This window comes from Octodon degus, unplaced genomic scaffold (assembly GCF_000260255.1).
Source record: "Octodon degus isolate 3935 unplaced genomic scaffold, OctDeg1.0 scaffold00124, whole genome shotgun sequence".
NCBI classification, from domain to species: domain Eukaryota; kingdom Metazoa; phylum Chordata; class Mammalia; order Rodentia; family Octodontidae; genus Octodon; species Octodon degus.
The window spans coordinates 2,709,013-2,726,038 of NW_004524700.1; positions in this window are offsets into that span (position 1 = coordinate 2,709,013).

Here is a 17,026-nt window from a genome sequence, read left to right on the forward strand (position 1 = left end):
TGGCAGAAGGCAGTTCACAGTGGCAGAAAACAGCAAAACAATGAGAGCAAAGGAAGGAGTAGAAGCAATAATGGCCACAGAGCAAGTCTGTCTCCTTTATGTGTGTGGCACCCACACACATAATCCCAACAACACTCATACCCATAATCTCAGAACTGGATCATGAAATAATCTCAAACTCTAGAAGTCCCCTTCCCATGACTGCATAAGGCTTTGGGGGAGCAACTAGACACAAACTATAACATGGAAGCCACTGGAGAACTTGGGCCACAGAGCAGTTACTGTGGAGCCAACTGGTTAGCCATTAAAATGATATACATATATGAGTGGACCAGGTTGGGGGGTGCCTGTAGAAGAGGTGAGAAAAGGTTGAATTCTAACTAGTTCTTAAGGTTGAAGGTAAAGCTTTCAGGATCTGCTGACAGATATGGCTTGGAAGAGGAGCCAAGAGGTAGCTAAGCACATGGAATGAAAGAATTTGTTATCTAAGATACTGTGGAGAACTAGACACTGCAACTGGGAACCAGGAGTTCAATGAGGCAAGAAAATAGATTTAGGCACACTGCAAAGAAGACAGTTTTCCAGTGGTCATTTCACAATGCACAGAGTGTTCCCCTCACCCTTCTTTACTGTGCACACAAGTATTTGTCATGAACTATTATTCCTTAGTTTACATCCTGATATTTCACAGTTCAGAACACTGATCAGTGACAAACACCTATGGAACTCATCCAAAGAAACCTTTTCTTATATTACTGTGCACCCTGAAAGATAATAGCATTCCTTATTATTTCATAAGAAATTATGTAGAAATTTCGTAGAAATCTGTGTACGCCTTCTTTCTTGGTTTAGCCACACCTTACTTATAGCAGAAGTAACCAACGTAAGATTCATGCTGTTAAGTGACATAAAATGAACCACAGAAATTTGTTGGGAACAGCTGAGGCTGAAAATTGTTCCGTGTGAGGGTAGGATAGCGCCAGAGTGCTGACAGCAATGAAGCTACCTCAGTCCTAAGAAAGCATCCTGCCTGAACAATTCCTGCCATTGGTCACTAGGCAACCTTGTGTCTTGTGATACTAACTTTGCAAAGGTATAAACACCCCTACTGCCATTGTTCAGGTCCTTTGCCCATCAGGCAAACAGACCTCCACCTGAACCTAGCTCTTGTCATCTTGTCTATCTTTTCCTCATTCCTGCCACCATTTCTCCCCAAGGTACACCAACAGACCAACTATCTACATTTTGGCACCTGAACAGGCTGGGTATAGCACCCACACCCATAATCCCAGCAACATTCATACCCACAGTCCCAGTACTGGATCATAAACAACTAAACACAAAGTCTAGAAGTCCACCCCATGACTGCATGAGGTTTTGGGTGAATAATTATAGACACAAACCATAACATGGAAGCCACTGGAGAATTTGGGCCATAGAGCAGTTACTGGGAAGCCAACTGGTTAGCCATTAAAGTGATATACATATATGGGTGGGCTGGGTGGTGGGTGGCTGTAGAAGAGGTGAGAAAAGGTTGAATTCTAACAAGTTTTGAATGTTGAAGGTAAGGCTTTCAGGATCTGCTGACAAATCTGGCTTGGAAGAGGAGCCAAGAGGCACCTGAAAAGGACATCCGGTAAGGGATAAGTGGGCATCAGGAAAGCTTCTGAAGTGTTTGCAGTGTGGGAAGGAAGCAAATTGGTAAGAGCCAGTATTTGGCATAGGCATGCAGGCAATATTAACATATCAAGTATCAATTGTGGGGATAGAGGCTCATTAGGGCCAGAAACAGGTTGTTATGGTTTGTGTCTAGTTGTCCCCCCAAAACCTCAGGCAGTCTTGGGGCTTCTAGAATTTGTGATTAATTCCTATTCAATGGTTGAACTATGGTGTGAGTGCCCTGGGGCAAATAATCTGCATGCAAATGTAAGGAGGGGAGAGAGGCTAGCAAGCTGCCAGTGCTGAAGCCCCTCCCTTGGCTCTTTGCTGTCTTCTACCAGCCATGAAATGCTGCCCTCTGCCTTGGAGCCAGCTGAGTATGGACTGAAACTTCCACAAATTGTGAGCCAAATAAACCTTTCCTTTCTTAATTTTGGGTGTTTGGAATTTTGTCCCAGCAATGAGAGATAAGTAACCAAGACACAGGTTCACTTGGGCCAGAGAGATAAATAGTGCCAAGGACAACTTATACTTTTTCATGAAGCAGTGTCTTTTAAAACCTTGAAAGAATTAACACAAATTGTTGCTACCTATGGCCTAATAGCTCCCTTAATCCTCAGTTTAGTAGAAATCCTATGACAACATATAATGGCTCCAAATGATTAGAAAGGAATAGTGTAAAGCATGTTTAAGTCCAGGAGATGATTTGTTGTGGAAAGGAAATTTCTTTGACTATTTCACAAACCAGGCATAGCCTTCACAAAGATATGCTAACTGGGCAAGGTGCTTTTGCTATCACAATCAACTTGCTTTTGAAATGCAAGTATATGAGCAAACTAAGATAACTACCAGTATGGCCTGGAGGGAACTTCCCTTAAAGGGTGAGGCATCCCTTAATTTGGCTCCTATTGTCAGGGCCCTGATAACTTTTTCAAGATTTCCCAACACACTTATTGCAAGCCCGTGAGAGGGTTATAAGAAGCTAGCAAATTAATAGTTCAGCTGGCCTTTGAAAATGCAAATAAATGGTGTAAAGAGGCTTTAAGAGCTCACAAAAGACAGGTTACACTGTAAGAGAAGATTTGGATTTGTTCTGCTATTGGCCCTTTATATGTACAGGGGGCTGCCTTGGCAGGTTATTTATCCACAGTCTAGAAAAAAAGGAAGAAACAAGACTGTTCATTTTAACATGGGGTCAGGGGACATTTTGCCTGAAACTGCTCTGCTGTACTGATAAATGTAGCACAGCCATTATCATTCTCTTCAAATATACCTTGCAGTCCTTATCCTAAGCATTAAGGAAGATAATTCTGGAAGAATGAGTGTCGATCTAGAACTGAAGGGAAACGTCCTCCCTCCATTGGGACTTGCCTCGGCCCAATTAAAATATGGGGGTCATATGGGTGGCTACTGTGGAGCATGAGGTGCTGGGTGCCTTCATGGACCTGGCATGTGGCCCCTATTCCTACCCCTTCACCTAATTGCATGGGCGCTTGCTGTGCTCCCACAGGCCCAGCTGCTTCGATGAGGGGGCGAAGGTGAATCTAGTGCTGGACATAGGTACAGGGCACATTTGGGTGGCAAACACTGCCATGCAGGAGGGTCCAGGAGCCACGTGGCACCGGGCACTTCATGCACTCCCTTGCTGTGTACTCACTGTGTTCTCCTTGCTGCCTCACTGCCTGCCTCACAGCCTGCCTTGCTGCCTCACTGCCCCAGCAGTGTGTACAAGTACTGTCTTCCAAAGGCTTTGCTAAACTTTTCACATTTCCCTTTATCATGGTGATTCCTTGTGACCCTCAAGGTTAAGGAATTGTTGAACACACTCACCATATGATAAAAAATTCAATTATAAAAACAAAAGGGAGAAGCTTCCCTACAAAACTCATACCTCCTAATTGACTTCACTTGTCAGTAGACACTATTAAATTTTTAAACTTTACAAAACATGGAAGTACAGAAACAGAAAGACAATTTAATCTGGTACAGTGAAGAAAAAAAAAGTCTGGCTAATCCCAGGTAGAGAGTATGCTTGTGTTTTTCCAGATAATGCTAAGCAGCCTATTTGGGTCCTAGAGCATGCTGTCAGGCTGTATCATGAAGCTAAATCTAGAGAAGAAGTTGACAAGGATGACGCTAGATTAAACTTGGGATCTATTGATGGAAATGACAAAAAAGGGAAATCTAAGGTCTAAATAGGTAACAGAGTATATAGAAATAATTGCACTGAATGTTACCAGTATTAAGACAAATACAAAACTACACATGTATAGTAATTATAAATAAGATTCTATTCCTTCCAAACTTTTCTGATAAGGGATCTCTGTTAATTGACAAACAACAAAATCTGACTAGTTAATTTACAATTATAAGTCTGAAAAATTATAGGAGTTACTATAGTTTAATTTGGCCAAAAATATATTTGAGTGCACTCTGATTTTGTAAAGATGTTTGTGGGTTCTACGTACTTGTTTACATGTTTATATGTTATTTTGCAAACAGCTATTCCTCTTTATTTGAGCTCAACAAAATTTTTCTTCTATCATTTGTTCATAACAAAATTTGGGATATAGACTTAAAAGTATGTTTTCTCCTGAAAAAACAGGTGATCTAAGTGATTACCAGCTGGTCTAAGTGATATCAAAATTGGTTTACTCATAGGTCATTCAAAAATTAATCTAATTAAACAAGAATTCCTTAGGGTAGGGAGAGATTGTTAGACAGGACTCCAATTGGTGAATAAAGGGATGTGCAGCCTTTGCTCATTAATAAGGAGCCAAATAGTCTCCACAGTTTCTTAGGAAAGACACCACTAATTTGGTCATTGGTCAAAAGATAAAGTTTTTCAGAAAAAAAAATACAGAAAGATCTCATAACATATGCTCTTGCTATAAAACTAAATTAAGAAATAAAGGTTTTCACGTGTGTATGCCATCATGCATTAAATGTGTTCATGATTCCAGACGTACAGATCTCCCAAAGTGCAAAACAAAAATTGCTTATTATGATAAGACTCTCAGATTCAGATTTCTGCCTTAACAAATAATTTGTGATATACATCCCATTAAAGGACAAAAAATTAGGTGAAAGCTTCTTATACATTAGATAGAAATGATTGGCCAAAAGGAATCAGGCTGCAAAGTTATGTATAGTTTCAATTTCTACATTTCTGTGTAAGAATATGTAACTGTTATCTGGTAATATTCTGTGGGAATTCAAATAATGGGTCATCCATGCTTGTCAGAAAAGAATAGTTCCATTTTATGTTATAGGGTGTTTTGACATTCAGATAAGATAGCAATATTAAGTGTACTGTCTCCATTATGATGTAATGTCATTAAGCTTCTCTTCTAGATGTTTAACAAGTGAGGTTTGGAAATCAAAAATTAAAAGATCTATGGGCTAAGAAGACAGCCAATGTTTTGGTTATAACTTTCTGAGGTCAATGAGTAGTCAAGACATAAAAGAACCTCTGCTGCAACATCCTGTAACTCAGCTGAGTCCCTGATTTTCTGATCAGGAATATGGGATTACAGAGGAAAGTGATTCAATGATGTATACTGTACCTAGGGAGAGTCACTTGGAGAGAAAAAAAAATCTCTCAAGCTTTCACAGAAAGCAACTTAATCAAGCAATGGCTATGACTCATCCAGTTGGCTGACACTGACAGATCTAAGAGGTACTGTACTTAGTTCCAAGGTGAATTCTGAGGAGTCTTAAATAACCTTGTTTTAGAAATTCTTTCTAATATATGTCTCACTTTAACTTGGTCTTAAGCATCCAACAGAAAAGTATAACCACAAAATGTAGAAAACAATGCCATGCAATTTGCTAGCTATAAAAGGTTCAAATCACAATTTCTGACAATCATCAGCTGTACTGGTAATTATTAGAGTTTATAGGGTTAAATTGTTGTACACAGGTACCAAAAATTCTTGGACTGGAAATCTTTAGCCTAACAGTAAGTTCATCAAGAATGAAAAGACTGGCTGGGGAGATGGCTCAGTGGAATAAGTGCTTCCCTGGCAAGCGCAAGGGTCTGAGTTCAATCCCTGGTTCTGCAAAAAAAGAATGAAAAGACCTTCTACAGAGTTCTCCAAGCATGGCTTCTCTAACTGCAACAAAACAGTAAAGGTAGAAATGCTGGGAGTTGCTGAAGCTGGAAATTGATCATATATATGAAGGCAGGACAGGGCCAGAATGTCAAAAGCAGTGAAGCTACCTCAGTCTTGAGAAAAGCATCCTGCCTGGACAATTTCTGCCATTAGTCACGAGGCAACCTTGTGTCTCATGATACTAACTTTGCAAAAATATAAATAAATGCCCCTACTATTGTTGTTTGGGTCCTTTGTCCATCAGGCACACAGGCTTCCACCTGAACCTAGTTGTCTTCTTGTCTACCTGTTTCTCATTCCTGCTGCTGTTTCTTTCCAGGGTAGACCAAGAGAACAATGAGACTACAGAAGTCAACATTTCTAACTTAACATTCTACTTCTATTCATAAGTATTTATACTGACTAATACTGGCTAATGTTATTAAATGTCATTATTTCTAAAACTTCAATTAAAAAGCTTATGATTTTTAATGTCACAGCACTCTTAAGAAGGTCTTATTTCAATGCTGAGGAGAACAAACACATTCAATATGGATTATAATACCTTTAATTACTGGATACTTCAGCCTTTGACAGGAGCAATACTACTGGGGCAGTCCTTCAAAATCAAATGTTGGGGCTGGTGAGATGGCTCAGTGGTCTAAAGCACCTACTTAGAACAAGCTTGGCAAAGCACAAGGACCGCGGTTCAATCCCCCAGCACCACATGCCAGCCAGTGCCGCCTCCTGGTGGGCTGAGCTGGCCACACACACACACACACACACACACACACAAATAAATAAAAATTAAATAAAAAAATCAAATGTTTTCCCACTTTAGCTTATACACAAGTAAAATAGTTGACGGTTACATAAAGATTATTATAGATTAAAACTGATGGGTCAGGACTCAAGATTTTCCAGACACCCTGCCCCAAACGCTCTCCCTCTAGGTTTCACAGGCACCCTGCACCAACCCCAACCCCAACCCCATCCTGAATTATACCCTGGTCTGGGCTCACTTCCCCTTGACCTATGCAAAGCCAAACCACAAAGAAGAAAAATGACCTCCATCTGCGACCTGCCTGTTCCAGCCCATGATCACTCTCCCTAAAAAAAATCCTATAAAGTCTCCTGTTCCCTTTTTTTCCTGGGCTTTCTTGGTCCACAAGACAGCCCTCCACATGAGCTTCCAATAAACTTGCTTTATTCATGTCAGTGTGTCTGGTTCGGTTCTCATAGGTTCAGCTGCCTCAGTTTGACCTTTCAATTGGTGCTGAAACCTGGGAGGGGTGCCTAGGTTCAGGGCCTGGACAAGGAGATTGCTTTCCCCTTGGTCTGCATCTGACCGACTTCTGCATGGACCACGAGCTTTGAACATCGCCCATTGCTGATGCCCACATCCAGATAACTCATTGAAAACTGTAAGTCGCCTTCTCTCTTCATGCCCCTCTCTCCTCTGTCCCCTTTCCCAGAGCCTGTCTTTCATCTTTTCTCCAACTTCTCCCAGTCTCATTTTGGCCTCAGCCTCCAGCCCTCTCCCCTGCAACTCCTTCAATTCCTACCTGGAATGAATAGCTTCTGAATTTTTTCAGGGTTCCTTCCAGGATTTCCCCAACACCAACATCCTCCTCTGCTCTTTCATTTTTCTATTTTATCTTAACTTCTCCCTGTGGGCGACTATCTCTCATTTGGAAGGCTCGTCTCCCAGCTATACCCTCTTGGCCAGCCCTACCCCACCCTATAAAGCACTCCTTCCCGCCCCCTGGCCTCCTCTCTGATCCCGATACCTGCTTGGGGAGCTTTAGCTCCACCTTGCTTTTGGGACTCCCACAACACGACTGTGGCCTTCAGCCTCCTCTCACGTTCCCCCTCCCTACTCTGTCTTCTTACGACCATGGACAATTCTTCAATACTCTCTCAAAACTATTCTTCTGCCCTAGATTGTCTTTTTTAAAAATTAATTTTATTGAGAAACAAATAGTAATGAGACAGTTTCAAAACAGAATAGTAGGACAGTTACAATAATTAATACATTGCATATTGTTGTCTTTGTAGTAGTTATTCATAATACAAGATGCAGACATGATATCCTGTCCATACACTATTAGTACAAATCTTTCTGCTCATTGAATTAAGAGAAAGTAGCTGTATATCTATCCTAACTATTTTGTATATACAGATACAAAATGGTCCTTCATTTATATCCCCCTTTTTCATTTAGATTTATCAGAGATGGATATTCCATTGCTCTTTAAATATTGAAGGTGGGTGAATTCAGCAAAATAATCCAATATAGTCCAGTAGTCGTAGTGGGTTATCCGTAAGGCTGTGTGGACCTCAAAAGTCATCTCTGAAATTGCTGGGCTCCAGACCTTGTTCCCTGTTCTAGCTGTGCTTTCTACCACCCTCTTTTTTTTTTTTTTTTTGCATAATTTTATTGAGAAACAAATAGCATTCAGTTTCAAATCAAATTGGTAGGACAGTTTCAATAATTAACACATTGCATACTGTCTTCCTAGTTGTACAACAAATGTCCTAGATTGTCGTAAGTCTGTCCTTAGAGGCCCCTTAGTCTTCTCACACTTCAAAGGCAAACACTTAGTCTTCCTCTGCCAAACAGCCTGACCACAATACAAATTGGATAATGGCACAATCTGGCCACCAGATGGCACCCTAGATTTTAATATACTCGGAGATCTAGGTATCTTCTGTTGCAGCAATGGTAATGGTCCAAAGTTATCGTATGTCCAGGCTTTTTTTCACGCTTTGTAGCCGTCCCCAACTCTGTCTTGTTTGCAACCCTCAAAAATTCCTTTTTGCCCAAAGACCTAAGGCTCCTACCTTAGAAGACCTTCCCTCTGCGCTGTGTTTTGCTGAACTCCTAGACGATACCCTCCGCACTACCATGAACATGGGTGGGCCGCTGATCCCCTCCCCCATACTAGGGGCCACCTAAACCCTCCTCTGATTCTTCTCTGCCACTTGAGTCCTTCCTAGCTCCTTCCTCTCCCCGCTTCCTCTCACACTACCCTCCTCATGCAAGTCTCCCTGTACCCTTGTTTCCCCATCTTCCCCCGCCAGGTTCCTTCCCCAGCCTGGTCCCTTCCCCCGCCTGGTCCCCTCCCTCCTTCCACACCTGCTCTAAACAGCTTTATCCCCAAATCCCCCCCTCTGGGCTTTCCTTGCGTCAGGTGGCAGGTGCTAAGGGTTTAGTCAACGTTTATCAACCCTGGTCCCTCGCAGACATCTCCCAAATCAAACAAAGACCAGTCTGCTTCACAACAGACCCCACCACCTACACAAAACAATTTTACTATCTTAGTTAAGTGTACCAGTTAACTTGAAATGACATCTATGCCATCCTCTCCTCCACCCTGACCCCGGAGGAAAGGAAGTCCGTCTGGGTGACCGCGGAGGCACACACGGATGAGATCCACCTCACAGATCCTGCCCCCCCACCCAGCCCAGGCAGTCCCTACACAAGACCCAGATTGGAATGACCAGCCAGGAGGACACAGTGCCTGCACCTGGGACCAAATGCTCACCTGTCTGATTTCAGGGCTCAAAAAGGCCCCCTGAAAGGCTGTTAACTGGAACAAGCTAAGAGAAATTACACAAGGCCCTAATGAAAACCCAGGCGCCTTCATGGTACACCTTAGGCCTAGCCAGCCCTGAAGGTGAGCTGGTCCTAAATAACCATTTCATTCCCCAGTTATCCCTAGATATCATGAAAAAACTCAAACGACTTGAAGATGGCCCAAACAGCCCCCAGCGGGAACTCCTGAACCTGGCCCTCAAGGTCTACAACGGGAGGGACGAACAGGAGGCTGAAAACAAATTAGTCCTTACTAAGAAAAGATACTAGCACCTGGCAGCCACCTTTAGGCCCCCTCCACAAAAAAAAAAAAAAAAAAAAAAAAAAAAAAAAAAAGTCTTCCAAACTTAATACCAGGAGGCTTTCAGGTTAGCTCAGTTGTTTATTTTTATTTATTTATTTTTTTGTGGAACCAGGGAATGAACTCAGGCCCTTGCACTTGCCAGGGAAGCACTTATTCTATTGAGCCATCTTGCGGCCCCTAGCTCAGTTTTTTAAAGTGCCTGCTTGGGCAAACTCAGGCACAGGAGACCACCGTTCCATCCCTAGCTCCATATGCTGCACAGAGCCGCCCTAAGGGCAGTCTGAGCCAGCCAAAAAAAAGGAATCCTTCTCAAACCTAATACTAAATCACCCTCAGGATCATGCTTCAAATGTGATCATGAGTGTCACTGGGCATGAGAATGCCTTAACCCTATCCACCCACTGCCCCGCCATGCCATGTCCACACTTCAAACAAATGGGCCACTGGATGGTAGCTGCCTCTCCTTCAAAAAGGGAGAAATGCTCGCCACTGAGGTAAGCTCCAGACAAGCGGCACTCACGGACCCACCGGGCCTTGTGGGAGATGAAGACTGAAGGGTCCCTGGGCCTCCAGCCTCCATGGAAGTCCAGCTTACCTTGGAGGAACCTAGGATTGCTGTCCAGGTGGCAGGTAAGCCTGTTTCATTTCTTTTGGATATGGGGCCTTCTGGCCTATCCTCCTACTATACTCAGGACCAACATTCCCTTCAGATGTCACTGTAGTTGGAGTCAAGGGCCAACCCCATCAACCACCCTCACTGGGACCCATGCCCTGCTTAATCTTCTTGTGCTACACCCCTACTGGGATGTGGTGCCCTGACCAAACTCCATCTCTCTCTCTCCTTTCCAAAACCCTTAACACCCTTCCTTCTTCTGGCCCTCCTACTTCCAAATACTCCAACCCCAACCTCTCCCACAAACTACCCTTAGGATAAAGTCAACCCTCAGGTATGGGACACTTCCCAACCTACTATAGCTACACCCCATACACCAATCAAAATAACCCTGAAGGACCCAACTCTATTCCCTAACTGCCCACAATTCCCTGTCTCACTTAAAAAAAGGCTAGGCATAAAACCCCTAATAGGTTAAACAAAAACTTCTAAGTTTTTGGATGTGGGCATCACTCCTCCTACAAAACCTCTATCCTTCCTACTAGCAAGCCCAATGGGTCCTACAGGCTAGTGCAGGAGCTAAGATTAATCAACTGCGGTCCAGTCAATCACACCCATGGTCCACAATCCATACATCTTACTCAGCAAAATTCCCCTGGATACCACCCACTTCTCAGTTCTAGATCTTAAAGATGCTTTTTTTCACCATCTCACTTCACCCCTCTGCTTATCCTCTCTTCGTCTTCCTCTCAGCTAGCTACCCAGCTCACCTGGGCAGTCCTCCCCCAAGGATTCTGGGATAGCATCCACTTCTTTTCACAAGCTGTAGCTTCCAACTTAACCCAACTTGACCTTCTCCCTAGCACCTTCCTCCAGTATGTTGATGACTTACTTCTTTGTTGTCCCTCTCTCTTCTGGGCCCACACCCATAACACCGTCCTCAATTTTTTGGCAGAATACAGCTATTGAGTTTCCACATCCAAAGCACAATTGTCCTTAACTTTAGTCAGATATTTAGGTTTCCAGCTTACTCCCGACACACAAGACTTCACTATAGACAGAAAACAAGCCCTCAGGGAACTTATGGTACCCACAACCAAACAACAGATCCTTTCTGTCCTAGGCCTAGCTGGGTACTTTCGCTTTTGGGTACCGTTTTGTGGCCCTTGCTCATCCTTTCTACAAGGCCACCCAGGATCCATTTGAAGAACCCCTCAAGTCTTCCTTACTTATCAAGAGGGCTTTCTAGATCTTCAGGCAACCCTCTTAATGTCCCCAGCCTTAGCTCTCCCAGACCTCACCCAGCCTTTCCACCTGTTTATGACAGAAACCTCTGGCATGGCCTTTGGAGTCTTAGGCCAATATAAAGCTCCCTCCCTAGCTCCAAGAAGCTCTAAAACTCACTCTCCAACATCCAATTTCAGCATACTCCCCACACCACCTGACTGAACTCTCTCACAAAGCCCTCCACCTCTTAGCTCCCTTCTGGCTCTAGCTCTTCCATCTAACCTTCACTGAAAACCTCTTTGTGTCCCTATAGCCTTGAGGACCACTAAATCCAGCCACCCTACTCCCCCTACCTCAGGCCTCCTCCACACTCATGCAATGAATCACTTGAAGACCTCCTCAAGGTGACCCCCAGATGTCATACCCCTATTCCCCAGCCACAATTCACCTGGTTTGTGGAGAGAAGTTCCACATACTCACCTGAGAGCTCTAGAGCAGGATATACGATAGTCTTGCTACATGCCACTGTTGAGGCCTGGCCCCTACCTCCAGGAACATCCTCCCAGAGGGCTCTAACATGAGCCCTCATGCTAGCCACTATTAACATATACAATGATTCAAAATATGCTTTTCACATTATTTATCAACATGCAGCCCTATAGGCAGAAAGTGGGTTCCTTACCACCAGAGGATCCTCTGTTATTAATGGAGACCTCATACTCAAACTCCTAAAGGCCACCTCCTTACCCGCCCAGGCTGCCATCCTATACACCAGAGGGGCACAGACAACGTAACAAAGGGAAACCATTTAGCAGACCAACAAGCCTAAGAGACTGCCCTTCGTGCTTGGTCACCTATCATGGCACTCATGCCAATCCTGCACACCCAAACAAACCCAACATACTCCCACTCACAGAGGGAGGCCCTTTCTGAACTGGGGGCCACCCCAAGACCAAAGGGATGGCTTCTTCTGGAGGGCAAATAATGCCTGCCACTCAAGCTACACAATTCCTCACTGATCTATATAATTCCCTACACACTGGATGGCATCCTCTCAGCCTTCTCCTACTCCTATTATCCATCACAGAGGACTAATGAAAGCCCTTCAACACATCACAACTCACTGCACCACCTGTGCCCAAGTCAATCCCCAGGGAGGACTTTATTAGCCTCTGGCCTCTTTTAAACCCCACCAGTTTAGGGGATGCCTCCCAGGCCAGGACTGGCAGATAGACTTCACCCACATGCCCTGCCACAAAAAATTCAGGTATATCCTCACCTACTGGACACTTTCACAGGATGGATTGAAGCCTTTCCCACAAAGAGAGAAACAGCCAATATAGTATGTTCTAGCCTACTAAACCACCTTATTTCCTGTTTTGGTTTCCTAACCTACCTACAATCAGACAATGGACCTACCTTTATCTCCGAAGTCACTCAGCAAATATCCCAAACCCTAAATATAAGGTGGATACTTCACAGTCCTTAACACCCCCAATCCTCAGGAAAGGTAGAAAAGGCCAACTATCTTATTAAGGCCCAAATAACCAAACTTTATATATATAGAAACCCAGCAGTCGTGGTTAGATCCCCTACCTGCCGCCCCGGCCTGACTCCATGCCATCCCCAGACAACCCTTTGGGCTTAGCCTCTTTGAGCTCATGATCCCCTGCTTCTACCCATGCTACCTCTAGATCTGTCTCCCAACCTGCTTGCCAACTACTTGCCACTACTCTCATTATCTGGACACCTCAGACAGTATGCTGACCAATGCCTCCCTAAACCTGCTAACAGCTCAGCCGCCCCACAGGTTCAGCCTGGAATCCAAGTCTTCCTGAAAGACCTCATATCCTCATCTATCAAGCCTCGCTGGGCTGGCCTATACACCATCATCCTGAGTAAGCCAACTGCTACAAAACTCCTCAGAAGATAAGCCTGGGTCCACCTGTCCAGTCTCAAATTGTCCTGCCACCAACCAATCAATGAACAGATAAAAGCAAATGTGGTCAAGCCAACCTCTCTCCTCTACAAAGCTTCTTTTCAAACATACCCCCGCTCTGTTCCCTATTACAGAATGATCCCACCATATCTATACCTCCTCACCTTACCCCAACCCTAAGAAAATCTCTCCCACTCTACCTCCAACCCCGCTGGAGATTTGCTGTCTCTATTTGCACAAGGGTCATTAATCACCTTACAGATCTCCGCTCCCAAACCCCTCAACTATACTGAATGCCCAACGTCTGACTGTAACCTGCCCTGTTTCCTTCTACTTTGATGTTTGCAGCCTATACCCAGGCTGTGGTGATACTAGCTGGGAAAGGACATACTCCAATGATCATAAATACATCTGCATAAAAAAATCTCTTATTGACACATGTCCCCATTACTGCCCTCACTGGGAAAATGTGATTCTCCACTCTAAAAATCCCTAAAATTCTACTTTCTATAGTTCACGTGCGGGACAAGCATACACCACCTGATCCTCCACTGGTTTCAAACCACACATGATTCCCCCCCCCCACCCCCCCGGCCCTCAGCCCTTGCCCTCACCAAGGCTGTAACCCTATTGCTTTGGCCATTTACAATCCTAATGATGAAGCATGGGCCAGCACTGTTTACTTAGGGGTCCAAATTGAGGCTATAGGAGTTGACCCATGTGGTCAATTACTTACACATAAAGAGATCCACATGCTGCCCACACCCCCACCAACCACCTTATACATACAAAATAACAACTCTCAACCATACCCTTCAGGCTCTGCACCCTATCCCCTCTAACCTTACTTCCATGGTTCTATCTTCTCTTCTATCCATTAATCTTTCTAGTTGCTGGATGTGTGTTTCACTTAACCAACCACATATATCTGCTGTCCCTTTCTTGAACGCCTCCAATGTGACAAATGTGCATGACACCACAAAGGCCACTGACCCTGAAAGTAGTCCTCTGTACCCAACCTAATCTCAGACTACCCTGTTCCCATGGAAGCCATATGGGACTTTCTTGTAATTTTACTAACATATACAGCACTTCCTCAAAATCTAGCTCCCTATCCTTCTTATGTGGTCATTGGATTTATCTCGCCTTCCCTTGGGGTTCCAATGCACCCCAGTATTCCTGATTCCCAACCTCAATATCTACACAGAGGGAAGATTTTATGAAGCTTAAGACAAAGGAATTTCCCAGAAAAAAGGCTATGTTGGGGTCCTCCTAGGCATTGCCCTACTTGGGACTGCCATCTGAACTGCAGATTGGGAACCATCATTGGACTCCACCTCCAGTAAGCTAATCGCCTTGCTGACAATCTAGAACACAGAGCCCAAACCTTCTCCATGGTCCACAGCCAGCTTCAACAACTGGCATGCATGGCCCTCCAAAACCAAAGGACCCTAGATTTATTAACTGCTCAAAAAGGGGGTAAGATTTATTAACTGCTCAAAAAGGGGGTAAGATTCATTAACTGCTCAAAAAGGGGGTAACTTGGGGCTAGGGAGATGGCTCAGTAGAATAAGTGCTTGCCTGGCAAGTTCAAGGACCTGAGCTCAATCCCCAGTTCCGCAAAAAAAAAAAAAAGGGGGGGGGGGAACTGCCTCTTCCTAGGGGAAGAATGCTACTATGCTAACCAATCAAGAATTACCCAACAAATTAAAACAAAGGGCCCAAGAATAACAAAACATGGGGGTCCATACAGAGGGATGGACAAACATGGAGAAATATCCTTCCCTGGCTCACCCTCCTTATACAGCCACTGCAGACTGTTATGCTCCTCTTAGCCCCTTGCTTAATAACCCTTGTCTGCAACACAGTAACTAAATTTACAACCCAAAATTTTAATCAGATGCTTTTCTCAGGTTACTCCTACCAGGCCTTACTCAACTAGACCCCTTCGACAATTCCTCGCCCTGATCTCCAATTCACGGCCCCAGGATGTCCCGGCCAGCAGAAAGTAGCCAGATGATCTCTTTGCCCTTTTTCTATCAGAGTCTGGAATGATGGGTCAGGACTCAAGTTTCCTAGGCACTATGCCAAAACACTATCCCTCTTGGTTTCCCAGGCACCCTGCTCCAACAAGCCCAACCCTGCCCCATATTGTATGCTGGCCTCAGTTCACTTCCCTTTGACCTATGCAGAGCCAATCCACAAAGAAAAATGACCTCCACCTGTGACCCAGCTGTTCTAGCCCGCAATCATCTTCCTTAAAAAATGCTATAAAGTCTCCTGTCCCTTTTTGTTCTGGGCTATGAGACAGCCCTCCACATGAGCTTCCAATAAACTGCTTTACTCGTGTCAGTGTGTCTGGTTTGGTTCTGCATGGCTTTAGCTGCCTCAGTTTGACCTTTCAAAAATGAATAAATTACCTGTATTAAGCTAACCTTTAGGATCTTCACACTGAGCATCCTCAGCCATTTTTAAGAGGCAAGGTCTTACAAAATTAGAAAGGCTGGTTTCAACATGGGCTCCTCCTGCCTCAGTCTCCAAGACTGCTATAATTACAGACATGTGGCACCACTCGACTCAGAGCTGTTTTTCTTTTAATGTATTTAGTATAGGTCTACAGGGTCTCATCACACAGATAAGATTTGTAGTGATCCTGTTTTCAGCCGCCCATGTGCTGGGATTACAGGCATGTGCCACCACGCCCGGGGATTGAACCCCAGTCCCTGTGTCTGCCTAAGCAAGTGCTTTAGTCTGCTGAGCTATCTGGCCTTTTTCTTTTTTTTTGGTGGAACCAGGGATTGAACGCAGGCCCTTGCGCTTGCCAGGGAAGCGCTTATTCCACTGAGCCATCTCCCCAGCACCTAAAGACAAACTATAACAAGTATCATTTAAAGATTTTTTTTTTTTTTAAGGAGTCTTTATTTTTTTATCTTTGGCAGAACTTGGGATTGAACTCAGGCCCTTGCGCTTGCCAGGGAAGCACTTATTCCACTGAGCCATCTCCCTGGACCCTATCTGGCCCTTTTCTTTGCATTTTAAAAAATAAGGTTAAAGTTTTCATACTTTATTGCCCATTTTGCTTTTGTTTTGCATCTTTTTTCTTTCTTGAACTCAAGGTTCTACCACTGAGCCACATTCAGAGCCTTTGTATTATTTTTTTTCAGCTGGTTTGCTTTGTTAGCTAAAATGGATTCCTCAGATGAAAAAAGCATTAATATCTTTATGATCATGTCACACAAATATTTCAACCACATAAATTTCTTTCACTGTAGCTTTTCTAAGTTAATCAGTCAAGTCAATAAATGTAGGTAGTAAGTAACATCCCTCTCAAACCAAGGATCTCACAATACCATGTAGGTAAGTGCTTAAGAGCAGCAGTTTGCTCTTAAGTATGCTCACAAAGGAAAAGTCACCCCTCTAGTGATTCAGATAGGTGTAATACTTTTAAGACTAAAATAAATACACTAAACTGTTTTTGAATACTGTGCCAGTCATGTGGCCTGTATCTGGCTTCCTTAGTGCTAAAGACTTATTCAATATATTACAGTCCTTGGAAAATGAATAAGGTTTTTCAGTTTCAAACTCCTTCAAT